This window comes from Esox lucius, chromosome 14 (genome assembly GCF_011004845.1).
Source record: "Esox lucius isolate fEsoLuc1 chromosome 14, fEsoLuc1.pri, whole genome shotgun sequence".
Taxonomy (NCBI): domain Eukaryota; kingdom Metazoa; phylum Chordata; class Actinopteri; order Esociformes; family Esocidae; genus Esox; species Esox lucius.
In genome coordinates, this window is record NC_047582.1 from 25032347 (window position 1) to 25049667 (window position 17321).

The 17321-nt window shown below is 43.7% G+C and overlaps 1 protein-coding gene across 8 annotated transcripts in view; it reads right to left on the reverse strand.

Annotated features, from left to right (window-relative positions):
• The window catches only part of LOC105015240 (disabled homolog 2-interacting protein), a 191230-nt gene that overhangs the window by 65504 nt on the left and 108405 nt on the right, over positions 1-17321 (reverse strand). Inside the window, exon 1 of one of the 8 annotated variants that reach the window (XM_010878244.4) lies at positions 2776-3241. The exons of the other annotated variants lie outside the window; for them this stretch is intronic. The gene's annotated coding sequence lies outside the window, so the exon portion shown is untranslated. Of the gene's footprint in view, positions 1-2775; positions 3242-17321 lie in introns of those variants that run through there. 8 annotated transcript variants of the gene reach the window in all.

The following is a 17321-nucleotide window of genomic DNA, read 5'->3' on the forward strand; positions in this document are numbered from 1 at the left end:
ACATTCATTCACATCAAAGTGAACACATCGCTTCATATGAAATCATTAGAATGAACAGCCCTTCTCCCATCCTTCTGTCCCCATTTCTACCTCCCTCTCTAGCCATCAGACGTGAATAAACGGTCAGAATACACACAGAGTATATGACCCAATCTACAAGGGCTCACGGACAGTCGACTGTAGATCCACACCATCTCTCTGTTTAAGGTCGTGAAAACCCCTTGCGGATCTCTCTTATCCTCTTGTCACTTGGCTGCTGGTTACCCAGATCTCATAGTCTCCCGACATTCATAAACAAATGCACTGACACATTTATGTTTATGAGAGGGCAACATACAAAGCAGGCATCGAACAAACAGCACTCCCCTCCCCCCTCCACCTCCACCTCCCCCTCCTCCCCCCATTATTTTCTCCCTGCCCTCTCCCCTCATCCCCTCTCTACAGATATGCATAGAGCTGCTGTCGGCAGGCTAACAGGTAAAATATACTGTAGTTAAGGTTATGGGATGTGCTCAATATACCCGAGACCATCTGATGAATACCGTCAGGAACCATGGACTCTTGTTGTCTTTAGAATGCCCTTCAGCTCCACTGTTTTACGATCCTTTATTATCACAGTGTTTTGTTCCCTCTTATTATATTCTGGGATAATTAACGGGAGCTCTCTCCTCTACAGGACGTCTCTAGTCATTATTTTTATTTGTTGAATCAAAAGAAATCAATCAAAACCTACATTAGTGTATCTTTTAATGAACACATCGTTCATTAGTACAACAGGCTAGTGCGTCGTATCTCAAAAATCCCTCTCTGGATGCAACAACAATATCAGCAACTCAACAATATCAACCACAGAACAAAATCAATAACACAACAAAATCAACAATACCACAATATCAGCAACACAACAATACAAAAAACTCAACAATATCAACCACAGAACAAATTCAACAACACAACAAAATCAACAACACAACAAATTTATCAACACAACCAATAACACAAGATGGAAAAGGACAATCTGAAATAATCTTGTAATTAGAACAACACAAAAATCTAATGGACAAATGTAGCCCATATAAATAAAACCCATATTATCTACTTGATGTATGTACTGTACATCACAATGTAATGTCTCCTGATTCTACTAAACACTAAAAACAGAGAGAGAGAGAGAGAGAGAGAGAAATTAATATAGAGACAGGGAGAGACAGAAAAAGAGAGAAAAGTGTAAAAGAGGAAGAGATACATAGACAGAGAGATTCACAGAGTAGAGACAGACAGATTCAGAGATCAAGACACAGAGAGTGATGTAGACAGGTAGTCAACCAGTTAATGCTAGCATCTCCAGTCCTCTCCTGTATGAAAGGGACAGTGTCTCTGTAAATGAAGTTAGCGGTCACGGTCCTCTCATCCTTTCCAGGAGTATCCGTATCCCTCACACTATTCTGCTAGGGGTCAAATAATGACCTCATATTGACAACGGTTCCAGAACACCAGCCCAAACCAGCCAGTGACCTCACAGCACGGCGGCCGGTCATCTGATTTCTTGTACTGCGGGGCTGGAGAGGCTGCCGGCTGCTGACTATTCCCCACAAACACACCACAGACACTTTCCCTCTCTCCCTCTGTCTCACCAAACACACCACAGACACTTTCCCTCTCTCCCTCTGTCTCACCAAACACACCACAGACACTTTCCCTCTCTCCCTCTGTCTCACCAAACACACCACAGACACTTTTCCACTCTCCCTCTGTCTCACCAAACACACCACAGGCACTTTCCCTCTCTCCCTCTGTCTCACCAAACACACCACAGACACTTTCCCTCTCCCTCTGTCTCACCAAACACACCACAGACACTTTCCCTCTCTCCCTCTGTCTCACCAAACACACCACAGACACTTTCCCTCTCTCCCTCTGTCTCACCAAACACACCACAGACACTTTCCCTCTCTCCATGTCTCACCAAACACACCACAGACACTTTCCCTCTCTCCATGTCTCACCAAACACACCACAGACACTTTCCCTCTCTCCATGTCTCACCAAACACACCACAGACACTTTCCCTCTCTCCATGTCTCACCAAACACACCAAACACACCACAGACACTTTCCCTCTCTCCCTCTGTCTCACCAAACACCTCACAGACACGTTCCGTCTCTCCCTCTGTCTCACCAAACACACCACAGACAGTTTCCCTCCCTCCTGCTGTCTCACTCGCTCTCAAATTCAAATTGGCTTGGGAAACAACGCGTAGGTATTGCCTAAGCATTAATATAGTGAAATAATAAAACATAAAATACATAAAGTAGTAATATTTTAGAATGTGCTTCTCTCGGTACACTATTTATGTGGCAGAGAGATCAGCACTGACACTAGCTATAATATGAAGGGCTTACTTCACTTTCCGACAATGAGATGAGAATAACTCCACATGATTGCATGTTAAATACATTACATAGTGTTTACATAAGAAGCGCAGGTACTCACACCCAAACATAATTATTATTTTCCTATGTTATATTTGGCAAACTATATCATATCCTGTCCTTCTAATAAAGCTTACTGGTAATATTCATCTTAAGAGAGAGGACAGTGCTCAGAGCCAGAACTAAAACCTGGGATCTCCATGAAACCCCTTCTCCTTTTATGTCCCTATTCTCTTTTCATGCACACCAACACAAACACGCGCGCTGGCACCGACGCGCGCACGTGCACACGCAGACACGCACACCCAGTGAGTGACATGAGAAAAGCAGCGGAACACTCACCAGACATTATCAGAATTCCCCGGAACAATCTGTCAAGGCTGGCCGACGTAAAGTGAGACACTGATTATGCTGGAGAGAATTAGGAGGGTGGAGCGGACGGCTCCGGTTTCTCTTCGCCCGGCCCCTGCCGACTACTGCCCGCTCCTCTACGTTTTCCTTCTGGCTCTCTGTTCCCCTACCTCTTGCTACGGCTGCTTCGAGGCGAGGGGCGGAGTATCGGCGGTCCAGCGCTCTCTCACACGCTATTCTTGCTCTCTCTCTCTCTTCCGGTTTTCCTTTCTCCTCCCTCGCTCCCTCTCTCTCCTTCGTTATTGCGTTCCAGTGGCTGTCCTACTTCCCGTTGCCCTTTCCCAAATGGGACACAGCCTCTCCTCTATCTCGGTCCCTGTGTAGGAGTGTGTGTAAGCGTGCCAGTGCACAATGCTCTGAGCAGGGGACCTGGCAGCCCTCTCTCTGCCTCTCTCTGCCTCTCCTGCCCAGCGTCATTGACTGTGACTCCCCTACTCCCTCCCTCCATGGGGTGGGAGGGGTGTGTGTATAGGAGTGTGTGCGTGTGTGCTCTCTTTGACCTGTCGGCTCAATTTGAGGAAGTCTGCCTTCCAGAAAGCTACTGTTGCCACGGCCCGATAGGCTAGGAATCTGGCCAGGGCTGGGTTTAAGGCAGAGATAGCTGTGGGCTGCAGTCAGAGGACATGGACCAGTTTTATAGATAGGGCTGAAGCTAAGCTTATACAGTAGACTTTAAAAGGTGAAACCCAATGCTAAAGGCTTTTACAGTGAGCCTAGATGTTTACAATATATTTTAAATCAAATCATATGTCAAAGTCGACAGATGCCTTCTGCTTTCACCCATTATATCTGCTACAACCCAGACGAGAGAACAGCGCAATCTGTAGTCCAAAAGCCGTTGAGGATTGAATGTTGAAAGCCACTTTTAGCAAAACCTCTGTAAAGTACCAGCCAACGGATGCATTGCCTTCTTTTACTGACTTAAGTATCTATTCAGACCTAGCCACAACACACTCTAATATATTGTCTGAACATTCTCTGCCAGGCTGTGTCTGTCAGTGTCAGGCTGTGTTAATCTGTTTCAGACTGTGTCAGAGCTGAGGATGGAGGATAGAGCTGAGGATGGAGGATAGAGCTGAGGATGGAGGATAGAGCTGATGGAGAACAGAGCTGAGAATGGAGGATAGAGCTGATGGAGGATAGAGCTGAGGATGGAGGATAGAGCTGAGGATGGAGGATAGAGCTGAGGATGGAGGATAGAGCTGATGGAGAACAGAGCTGAGAATGGAGGATAGAGCTGATGGAGGATAGAGCTGAGGATGGAGGATAGAGCTGAGGATGGTGGATAGAGCTGAGGATGGTGGATAGAGCGGAGGATGGTGGATAGAGTGAAGTGACTGTTGACGATTGAGTGGGCCACAGTTTGCATAAGGGCTTTCATATAAGCCATGCTAAGAAGAGGGATGTGAGAAAGGCTCTGGTGGCAGTGCTGAGGTGGCCAGACACATAAATACAAAGTATCTACTGCAGTTCACTGGCAGAAATGGAAAAGAGAGAGGAGAAAATAGAAGGGACAAGAGAGAACATAAGAGACACAAAGAGGATGAAAAAAAGTGATGACAGCAAGAGATGGACAGAAGAGAGGAAGGAAAAGACAGATAGAGAGAGAGGTTGGTAAGCAAACATGATGCATTCATCCAGCCACTTTGTTAAGAAGTGTTTGTCTGTAACTGGGTCACACTGCATCAGTGAAGCTGTACTGCGTTCTCCCTCTCCCTCACTTCTACTTCTCCCTCTCCCCCTCTCATTTTCTCCCTCTCCCTCACCTTCTCTCAATCTTTTCATTTCCCTCTTTCTCTTTCCTACTTTTTCCTGTTCTAATAACATAATTCATGTATTGGAAACTGTGAAAAATCAATGAAATCAATGAAATCTATGAAATCAATAAAATCAATGTTCCATCATAGTGTTTCACCAGCCTTAAAGAGCCACTTCAGTGCTCCTACCAGATGGGTAAGATGTCATGCTCAACCCAAAGGGTAAAGGGTAAAAACACACCCTATAATTAAAATGTTCATTCCTAACCGTTACCTGTCCTTCAAATATGCAGAACTCTGCTAAGTAGCTGTCTGGCCCACTAATGTTAGTGTAAGGACAGCACGGAGAGGCAGAGGGGGAGGCAGTAAATGAGTGAGAGATGGACGGCGAGGGATGAAATGAAGGAGAGGTAAAGAGACAGAGCGGGAGGGAGAATCCACAGCAGGGTCAGTGACGATGGCATCAGGGAAACAGCGGACAGAAAGGAAGTTCCACTCCATTCCAATATCACCATGGAGATTCAGGCAGGGGGGACTCCGGGGACTCAGATCACCATCTGGGGTGTCACGTCTTCATGCATCATCATCTGGATAAGCCAGAGCTTGGCTCGGTGTGTGTGTGGATGAATGAGTGCGCGTGTGAGGAGTCCTTTCAGAACACCGTCCGCTGGGTTCTTTGATGGTGTGTTCAGTATTCAGATCACAACCAGGCCCTCTCTATTAAGCCTCATTGCACAGGAGAGCAGAGGGGATTGGGAAGACTGGAAGACAGAGGTGGAGAAGAAGAGAGGCAGAGAATAGAACCAATGGAGGTGAGGAGCCATGTGCCCATAAGTCATTACTACAGGTTATAGAGCATTCAGCACTATTACTTCATTCACGACACTAGAGCTTTACAGAGGGGTCGATGCTACCATCACAACAATAACATAGTTCATAAATGTCTCAGTAGACTACTCCACTGTCCAACAGGAGTCAGCAGGCACAAAAAATGCAGGAGATCAAAGATAGGTCAGAGAAATGCCTCCTTTCTGATCCTGACCAGCTCATTTGTAAAGTCCTCTGGGATAGCAGGATCTAGATGAGGTTAGTGAGCCAGTCACACTAATACTTCTGAGATAACGCTGACTAATAATTCATCAAACAAACAACTCAAAACACACTGACAGACATGCACACGACAAACAAAACAAGCACGCGCACACACAAATATCATCAAGTTAACAATAAGAATTTAAATTTGCATGGGTGAGACATGGAAAACCTGGATAAAAATGAAAATTCATTCTGATTGCATTGTTTCTATGACAACAGTGCCATCCTGATTCTGTTTCGGGAGGGTTTGAGGTGTTTGTGTGTGTGTGTGTGTGTGTGTTCACCTAGCAATCAGAGAAGCAGCTGCAAGTGGTAAGAGTCTTTTGTGTTCCTCAGGGCACTGACCTGCTGGCTGAAGCAGTCAGACTCTGAATCGGACCACAATATAATTACAGGGAAAAACAGCAAAGGCCAAGCCACTGCAACACAAAAGCTGCTTCATCTCACCTTCCATCACCATAATACACAATACATGTTAGCTTGACTTAAGGAGTTATACAGACAGGAGAGAGGTGGTTTCACTGAACAAGAGACTGAACAGGTCATTTCTGAAATGGGTTTCTCGTCATTATTTACAAAAGCCTTTCTCTGCAGCAAGTCTCTGTGGCTGGCAGGACTCATAACAAACACACATGTCTCACACAACCATTGTGTACCAGATAATAGGATCCAAAACTGGGTTTCATATTTTCCCTGAATTGTAACATGAAGGTAACATGCAATTGTAACATATTTATATATAAAACATCAGTCATAATCATGCTGGCCTGAACATTCTGATCTGCATTTTGGTGACAGAATTATTAATTTCATCCTCTGATGTTTTATATTAAAGCTGTCAGAAACCTAATAAATTCTGAAGCCATTCACAATTAATCAAATATTTTCCATCTACTAACAAAATGGCCACTGTAACATACAACATTTAACGCCCCGCGTGAAATACAACTGGAAGTGTGCAGAACTGGAAATGTAATTAACAGCAGCAAAAGCAATAAACAATATAACAAGGAACATGTCACGCGTTGATGCCATATTAATGTGTTAACCTTGACAGCCTTATTTCATATCACGGTGACTCATACGCGTACCGAGTCTCTAAGTTCCAGTCCCCGATGCTTGACGTCTCGGCTCCCAGCAAAATGCCAAATGTGGCCTTTCTGTGTATTTACAAAGAATCAGTGAATATGAAACATTTACATTCCATCGCCAGCCAGCTAAACAGCACAGGAGACATGAAAGGAGAAGGAGAGGGGAGGTAGAGGGAAGGAACTCTGTGTTCCAGACATAGTCTATCCCTGGAAAACACTGCCTACGATATCTATCACTTCTTCCGTTCTCGAGCACTCTTTCTTGACTGAGGTAGGCTCTTCCACAGCAGCTGCTCCTGTTAGGGGACCGTGCTGTTACTGACTAGCATAACAATGGGAGAGAAGGTTAGACTGAGTTCTGTACCTTGTGTCCTTCAGGTAAATCAGTAGCTAGTACTGGACCAGCCACAATAGCGGAAGACAACTTTAAAAATAATCACTCCGCCAGAAAAAGATATGACCTCGTTATACAGTTCTATTACTTTAAGATGACTCTATTATCTTGGAAGCTATAGAAACATAAAAAGATGTGAATGACAATCAGTTGTCCTCAACAAGGCTTGCAAAAGGAAGAACAATGATGACTATAACCGCCACAATAATGAGTCAATTAGAGGCGTGAAGTTTAACATGTTATTCAAGATTCTATATTCTCGTTCATACAGGTTTCACATTGAACGGATCAATTATCTGATCGTTGATTAGCACTCCTACTCTGAGACTCTTCTGGACACCGTCTCTTAACTAACCAAGACGCATTCCTGACCTTCGTCCATCCCTCTCACATCAAACCCATTTGTTTCCTCACAGCTCCATTTCAGCTAAACCAAACGATGGTCCTGAATTATAGATGACTGCCACGGAGAAAAGAGGTAAAGACACAGTGGAAAAAACTGTTTTCTTGAAATGCCGTTGCGTGCTTTCAATACAGCTAGTTTACAACAGAACTGCAGCCTAAAACACAATGTTGAAACATTATACTGGCTGTTGTTTTTTTACTTGATATTGTATGTAATGTGAATATTAATATTGTTTGTTTTTTGATTAATATCACTGAATACCATTTCAGTATAATTGACCTACCTAACAAAAGGATTGCACAAAGACAAATTCTGAACCAATATATCGATCATGTTCAAAATCCCCGGAGAGGGTGTGTGTGCTGGTGGATGTGTGTGGTTGTGTGTTGTAGGGTATGTGTGGTTGTGTGTTGTAGGGTATGTGTGGTTCTGTGTTGTAGGGTATGTGTGGGTGTGTGCTCTGGTGAATGTGTGTGGTTGTGTGTTGTAGGGTATGTGTGGGTGTGTGTTGTAGGGTATGTGTGGTTGTGTGTTGTAGGGTATGTGTGGGTGTGTGCTCTGGTGAATGTGTGTGGTTGTGTGTTGTAGGGTATGTGTGGGTGTGTGTTGTAGGGTATGTGTGGGTGTGTGTGCTGGTGGATGTGTGTGGTTCTGTGTTGTAGGGTATGTGTGGGTGTGTGTTCTGGTGGATGTGTGTGGTTCTGTGTTGTAGGGTATGTGTGGGTGTGTGCTCTGGTGAATGTGTGTGGTTGTGTGTTGTAGGGAATGTGTGGGTGTGTGCTCTGGTGAATGTGTGTGGTTGTGTGTTGTAGGGAATGTGTGGGTGTGGCTGTTGTTTGTTTGGGTGTATGTATGTATGTGGTGTGTGAGTGCGTGGAAGTCTAAACGGCTGTGAATTAAGAGGCTGGTGCACTGATCCATGACTGTCCCGACTTAATCAGTCTCCCACCCTGACTCTCCACTGAGATGATAAGCAGCGATGGATATAGAGGGTAAGGAAGTGGGAGAGGGGGAAGAATAAAGGGAGGAGGGGAACAGCAGGTCATCCAGCCCCATGTGAGTTCTCTACAGAGTTTGATGAAGCCCGGGTCCCAGGAGAGAACACTTTCCAACTACAGATTCAAACACCCACGGTTATGGGAGGGGCAAAGGGGATAGATTTGTGAATGTAATAACGCTAAATGCCATCAGTTTATTGGATTTATGGATTGACGCCTGGGAACAGGTGCCGAAGCAAGCAATCACAGACAACTCTCTCTCTCCCTCTCTCCCCTCTTCTCTTAAGCTCCTCTTCCAATCCACCTTCCTCCATCCCTCTTAGCTCTGTCCATCGCTCTCTTCCCTCTCCGGCATTTTCATTGTCCTGACCAACAGTAATTTCCCTCTTCATTGTCCTCATTCGTATTTATGGCCATTAGACAGATGGAGGATTCTATTGAGAGCTCTTGACTCCAGCTAATGGCTGTTATTTCCTGGGAGAGAATGAGAGAGAGAGACATAAGGTGGAAGCAAGGCATTTCCTATAGCATATCTATTGCAAGCTGTCACTGTAGCCTCAGAACAGAAAATGGGATAGTACAGGCGAACACTGACCCAATGACAGAGACAGTGAGAAACAGAGCGAGAGAGAGGTGGTTAAGACTATGAATCAAACGCAATAAAATGTATTTATATAAGGTATTGCTTTTCTTAACAACATTTGTCACGAAAGAGCAACCATGTTCAGAAACGCAGTTGCCTGACAGTAAAGAGAGGCTTGGCTTTGAATTGAATTGTGGTGGATCATTTTTGGGGGGAGACGAATGATCAGTGTCCGTGAACAGACATGAGTCACTAAGACATTCACCGTCCCAAATAACCTCAAGGTGAGAAGACTTCATTCTACCTTTGACATGAAATACATACATGCAAACCCGGACGGCGTAGAGGCAGAACATTGTGAGTGGAAAGGTCCCTGGAGGATCCTTTAATGGGAAAAACCTTATGGTGATTGAATGAGTTCTAGAGGATAAAATAAGGTAAAAGAAAATAAGTTATGGTGATTTTATGAACCCTATGGCTATTTAATTAACCTTAAGGTTATTTTTTTCGTCGTATCCAATTTCCCATTATGGCTTTGCCTCATCGCAGCAGCTCTGTCGTAGGTACAGGATTGTCAGATCCAGAGTCCTTGCAGTAAAGAAAAAAACATCTGGCAGCAATGGGAAAGATTTGGCCAGAAAAGGGGATTTGGGTCGCCAGGCCATCAAATTATAATATCATCGCACATTCTACCTATAACCAAGATGATGACTGATTTGTGTTCTGTGAACCATCAACATGGCATAAATATCATTAAAACCCCAAAATATAGCATGTTCATTTCAACACAAATATTTAGTGGGTTAGGACCAAACCAGCAGAGATGTTTAGCATTGCGCATAATTGATATTAATTCTTGCAAAAACGAACCCACTTAGCTGTTTACTGTGCGCATCTAACATTTGTCATATCACTGAATGGACCTTTAATAAAGGTTGAGGAGGTTGGGTGCTGTTGGCTGTTTCACAGCAGACGAATGAATCAATCTTAATGTAGTACTCATCCTGTGTAAAGTGTGCTTAGTTGTTTTCTTATAAACATGACCTGAGAAACCCTAACCTTTACATTTCCTACAGTACCCTTTGCAGTTCAAAGCCACCCCGAACTCTTCCTGCATGAAGAGGAGCTCCTATCCACGGTTGGAAGTGGCAATGAAGTTCCATCTGCTTTTTTAAATTGGGTATGCAGCATCAGTAAACTACGCTGTTCATTCAAAAGTGTGTTCTGGCAGTTGGTAAAGGGGGTAAATTACAACAATTGACAAACTGTTTGATGTAGTTAGAGACAGGGGCCAAAACAGCACAATGGATGCTCAGTTGTAACATCCAAATAACTACAATTAGAAACCACTTAGGAATCTATTTTTCAACAGGCTAATGGTTGCTTACTCCATGCTATGGTTTTGGTTTAAATCCATCAAGTATTTATTATTATTCTTATATTTTATTACTGGCCTGTGTGTCTTTGAAAGATCAGGTAGAGCTGCATTCTAATTGGCTGCAGACCTATGCTATCTGAGAAACATGATGCCCAGACCAATACCAACACACACTCTAAGGATTTTGATCAAAAATGATAACTTTAACCCTAAGCCTAGTGTGGTCAGTCAAAATGTCCTCACTTGTCATGATTTGCAATCGGTTTTCTATACTAGTGAGGACATGTGGAGTATAATTGTACACACGCAAACCAATTACACACACTGTCACTACCTAATCATACCCATTATGATTAGGATTTGATTAGGTAAAGGGATTGGGTTAGTGGCCTATGGAGATGGTTTAAAAACAAAACAGTGTGTGTGCGTGTGTTATAATAAGGGCACTAGTCTGAAACTGTTAAGGCAGTTCCAGGAGTGTGACCCTAACTGACCAGGTCAGTGACCATGCACGCACACGTTTACGTAGCTGTCTGAATGACCGCTGCAAAGTGGATTGCCCTTAAAAAAATCCTGCTTTTACTCATCCTGAATCTAACCGTAAACCGAGCATCAACCTAACCTTAACCCCATTAACCTAACATTTAGACATATGAAAAAACAGGTGCAAATTATGACAAAATCATTAAAGAGTAGCTTAGGATGGTCTAGCCTTCCATAAAGTTTAGAGACTTGGTCTGGCTTAGATAGCTTTCGGGAGAAAAATTATTGCTGCCAAGGAGTATAGGAGTGGTTGCAAAACAATTTCCAAGCAACTGGAAGAACATCATTGTACCTGGTGAACTCTCTCATGGTGAACTTATTATTTCTGCACTATGACATTTTATTTCTGTTTTTCTTTTAATTAATGATTGCAAAGTATCATTTTTCTGTGTCATTTGTTAAATTAGGTTACCTTTCCATTAGGTTTACATATCGAATAATTATCTAACATAACCATAATGCCAAACTCTAAACAATAACGCCTATCATTAACCCCAAACATAACTCTAACCCTAACCCTGACTGTAACTTGACTATAACATGTTCCCATTAGTCAACTTTTTCTATTTAACTACAGTATGGGAACATTTTTGTCCTCATTATAGAGTCAGCACACATACACACAGCAGGAATGTTGTTCTTGTGGCTCTGAGTTTAATGATACTTGACTGAAAGGATGCTGTTGCATTATAATACACACAGAACCACAGGGATCTGTCAGACATGATGCAACTGAGACCAAAACTAGCATCAGGAAAACAGGGATGAAAGCTGATTCAAGCAATGAGGTGCAAGGGGCCATCCTATTAAGTCAATGTGTAATGCCTGGATACAGGCATGTGTACAGTATATTTGACATATACCATGAACACCTAGATACCTTACTGCTATTATAAACTGGTTACCACTGCAGTTAGAAGAAAAGCAGTGATCATACCCATGTTATATGGTCTGGGTGTTCATGGTATATGTCAAATATACATCCTTATTAAGGGTTTAAACCAGCTGGTCCAGAAAATATATTAGAGACTTTTCTAGTTGGGCTCGTGGATTTGGAAGATCCATGTCCAGGATTTCGGCCTGCAACCAAAGAACATTGTCCAGCAATGTATCAACAAATTAAAATACCAACACGTTTCAAAAAAAGGTTGTATATATATATCAGACCTGTCTGACCCTCCCAACCAGTTTATTTTCCTTTTTTTCCTTTAAATATTCCAGCACTGGGACCTGAGACCTATATTTAGCCTAAATATTCCAGCAACTTCCACTGGGAGAGGATAGTTTAGAAATGGCAGCAAATTCATTTTTAAGAACAATAGTCCTAAAAAGTACACCTAACAGTATTTTGACAGAATTCTAAGACGATCCAAGCTTGCTTTGTTTTAAAGAAACATTCCGTTATTATAATACTACTGAATACTAGAAGTTTCTGTGAGGTGTAACCTGCCTGCATAGTCTGACCCGGACAGGCAGACCCTATCAGCTGCTGTCAGCACACTAAGACAGCTGTAGAAGGCAATAGAAAGCCTCTGGACCGGAAGAATTGACCCCTTGCCGCCACCATCATTAAACGTCCATTACAGAGGCCTCCCACTGAGTGTAACTCAATGTGTTACCCAATAACAGTGGTCGTCTTGGGGCCTGGGGAGAACACAGGCAGCAGATAGCGGGGCACATAGATGTGTCTGTTATATACCTTCCTCCTCTCATGCCAGCTCATACAGTCAGGTGTTCCTGGGAGATGTGCTGGAAGAGGTCTGCTTAGAGCTGAATAAAACATGAATGGACTATCCAGCACCCACACAGAGACACTGCTCTGATCAGCCTATACTGATCAGCCTATACTATAGACTAACCATGCCCAACACTTCTTTGCATCATAACTGTGGCGTTTATGTGTGTGTGTGTTTGTGTGGGTGTGTGTTTGTGTATGTGTGTAAGTGTGCGTATGTGTGTGTGTGTGTGTTGTGTGTGTAAGTGTATGTGTTTATAATGTAGTTCTTCCTGTCTGTTAACCAGCTCGATGGCTGATTAACAGTGTTGAATATTTAATGCTGCTCATCTGCTGGTCAGTCAATGTAACAGACAGACAGACACAAACAGAGATCCCTGTCAACACATTTAATGGGTCTGTGTTTCTGGTTGTGTGTGTGTGTGTGTGTGTGTTGTGAATGGGCACGTGAATACTTTCTCTTCCCTCTTCTTGCACTCTATCCTCCATCTCCATCCTTGACTTAACTACTCCTCCATCATACTCCTAACACTCCATCCTCCATCTTCATCCTTCACTTAACTACTCCACAATCATACTCTTAACTCTCCATCCTCCATCTCCATCCTCCTCCTAACTACTCCTCCATCCTCCAACTGTTTTTATGTAACTCTATGTGACTCCAACTGTTTTTATGTAACTCTATGTGACTCCAACTGTTTTTATGTAACTCTATGTGACTCCAACTGTGTTTATGTGACTCTTTGTGACTCTAAGTTTCCCAATGTGACTGACAATGTTTATCTCTGTGGTTCTGTTTGACTCCATGTGGGAACCCAGTTGACTAGAGCCTGTCACTAACTGCCATCAGATGAAACTACCCACCATCCTCCATCACCATCCTTTAAGTGACTAATTGTTTCTATAGACTGTATCTCTTTGTGAGTAAGTGACTTTGTGTGATTCGGTCTTCATGTAACTCTATGTGACTCTTTGTGACTCTGTCTTTATGTAACTCTATGTGACTAACTGTCTTCATGTAACTCTATGTGACTCTTTGTGACTCTGTCTTTATGTAACTCTGTGTGACTAACTGTCTTCATGTACAGTAACTCTACGTGACTCTACATGTCTCTAACTGTCTTTATGTAACTCTGTGTGACTAACTGTCTTCATGTACAGTAACTCTACGTGACTCTACATGTCTCTAACTGTCTTTATGTCACTATGTTACTCTAAGTGTCTTTATGTAACCCTACGTGAGTCTATGAGACTCTGTCTTTATGTAACTCTATGTGACTCTATGTTTTCCAATGTGACTGACTAGGTGTATCTCTGTGATTCTGTTTTACTCCATGTGGGAAGCCGGTTCCTGAGTTGACAGACTAGAGCATGTCACTAACTGCCCTCAGATGAGATGACAGTACAGGGGAAAGTAATGGCTCACACTCTGAGGTATACTGCCGGGGAAATTCATCGGTGTCAACTGTCTCTGTGGATACTAGAAGGTACAAATGAAACTGTTGTCAGTCTTTGTGCGTAGGTGGGTAGGTGTATAAATGCATCCTCTGTATGCTTGTTCCATAGTGTCATTACTGTATGTGTGTGTTCCATAGTGTCAGTACTGTATGTGTGTGTGTTCCATAGTGTCATTACTGTATGTGTGTGTGTTCCATAGTGTCAGTACTGTATGTGTGTGTGTTCCATAGTGTCATTACTGTATGTGTGTGTGTTCCATAGTGTCATTACTATATGTGTGTGTGTTACATAGTGTCATTACTGTACGTGTGTGTGTTCCATAATGCCATTACTGTATGTGTGTGTGTGTTACATAGTGTCATTACTGTATTTGTGTGTATGTGTGTGTTCCATAATGTCATTACTGTATGTGTGTGTGTTACATAGTGTCATTACTGTATGTGTGTGTGTGTTACATAGTGTCGTTACTGTATTTGTGTGTATGTGTGTGTTCCATAGTGTCATTACTGTATGTGTGTGTGTTACATAGTGTCATTACTGTATGTGTGTGTGTGTTACATAGTGTCATTACTGTATTTGTGTGTATGTGTGTGTTCCATAGTGTCATTACTGTATGTGTGTGTGTTCCATAGTGTCATTACTGTATGTGTGTGTGTGTTCCATAGTGTCATTACTGTATGTGTGTGTGTTCCATAGTGTCATTACTGTATGTGTGTGTGTTCCATAGTGTCATTACTGTATGTGTGTGTGTGTTCCATAGTGTCATTACTGTATGTGTGTGTGTTCCATAGTGTCATTACTATATGTGTGTGTGTTACATAGTGTCATTACTGTACGTGTGTGTGTTCCATAATGCCATTACTGTATGTGTGTGTGTTACATAGTGTCATTACTGTATGTGTGTGTGTGTTACATAGTGTCATTACTGTATTTGTGTGTATGTGTGTGTTCCATAATGTCATTACTGTATGTGTGTGTGTTACATAGTGTCATTACTGTATGTGTGTGTGTGTTACATAGTGTCATTACTGTATTTGTGTGTATGTGTGTGTTCCATAGTGTCATTACTGTATGTGTGTGTGTTACATAGTGTCATTACTGTATGTGTGTGTGTGTTACATAGTGTCATTACTGTATTTGTGTGTATGTGTGTGTTCCATAGTGTCATTACTGCATGTGTGTGTGTTCCATAGTGTCATTACTGTATGTGTGTGTGTGTTACATAGTGTCATTACTGTATTTGTGTGTATGTGTGTGTTCCATAGTGTCATTACTGTATGTGTGTGTGTTCCATAGTGTCATTACTGTATGTGTGTGTGTTCCATAGTGTCATTACTGTATGTGTGTGTGTTCCATAGTGTCATTACTGTATGTGTGTGTGTGTTCCATAGTGTCATTACTGTTTGTGTGTGTGTGCAAGCATGGACTTGTAGGGGCCATAAGTACAGTAGCTTCCTGGATTGAACAGAACAGCACTCTGCTCTGATCTACACAGATGGAGCTCTCAGATCCATGATGTGACCTTCTGATACTAATGGCTCAGAAGTATTGGGGAGTCTCCAACTACAGCGGGCCTACTGGACAAACTCTGCAGCTGACACACACACACACACACACACACATACTAAAACACATACACAAACACACATACATATAGACACACATCAGCAGGCCAGACAAGTTCAGAGCAAAAGAACTTTCCATCCGGTGCAGTGATATGATGCCAGAGGGACAGTTCTCCTCATCTCAAATCCTACCCAATCATTCTTTACCTTGCCAGCAGAGCTAATAGTCCTTAACTGGCACAAATAAAAGAATTAAAAGCACAGTGGAAGAACAAGTGCTGCAGTAGGAGGACAGCAATAAAAACACCAGTTAGACTGACTGGGATTAAACATAATTGGGATGTTTAGAATAGAGAAAATGTTTTTAAAGTGGCTGATTCCAATCAAGGAAATGATTGGATCTTATTAAATATCTTGTTGAAACTAACAAGTAGCCACTGAGCTCTAGAAAGAAAAGGGCTGACTCAGAGCTCCCCGTTCATTATCCCCAGGGATTGGTAACAATGCATTTCAAACCCACAGTATTAGAACAGCATTGGATTTCCAACATGAACGGACTGTCGGGTAATAATAAAAGAGGTAAAATGAAAGCTGTGTCCCCCAGTAAGAAGTGTGTCAGTCGGCCATAAATCAGCGGTGATACAGACAGAGCCAGGGTCCTGGGCTCACTGGTCCACTATACAGCAGCTGGACCACAGAGGGAAGAATGCCACTAAGACACGCAGCGCTGACACTTAGAGGAGAGCCCATCTATCATCCTCTGCTACCACAGCCCAGAGAAAGAGAGAAGAGGAGGGGGAGAGAGAAAAAGGAATTGGGGGGGAGAGAGTGAAGGATTGGGGAGAGGGAGCGGCAAGTAGAGAGGCAAAGGGAGAAGGGAAAGGGGAGCAAAATTGAAAAACAGAGAGGGAGGATAGAGAGAGAGGGTTGGGAGGGGGGACAGGGTTGGGAGGGGGGACAGGGTTGGGAGAGGGGACAGGGTGGGGAGGGGGACAGGGTTGGGGGGGACAGGGTTGGGAGGGTGGACAGGGTTGGGAGAGGGGACAGTGTTGGGAGGGTGGACAGGGTTGGGAGAGGGGACAGGGTTGGGAGAGGGGACAGGGTTGGGAGGGGGGACAGGGTTGGGAGAGGGGACAGGGTGGGGAGAGGGGACAGGGTTGGGAGAGGGGACAGGGTTGGGAGGGTGGACAGGGTTGGGAGAGGGGACAGGGTTGGGAGAGGGGACAGGGTTGGGAGGGGGGACAGGGTTGGGAGAGGGGACAGGGTTGGGAGGGGGGACAGGGTTGGGAGAGGGGACAGGGTTGGGGGGGGCAGGGTTGGGAGGGGGGACAGGGTTGGGAGAGGGGACAGGGTTGGGGGGGGGCAGGGTTGGGAGAGGGGACAGGGTTGGGGGGGGACAGGGTTGGGAGGGGGGACAGGGTTGGGGGGGGGGGGCAGGGTTGGGAGAGACAGAGAATGAGAAATCAAGGGGTTG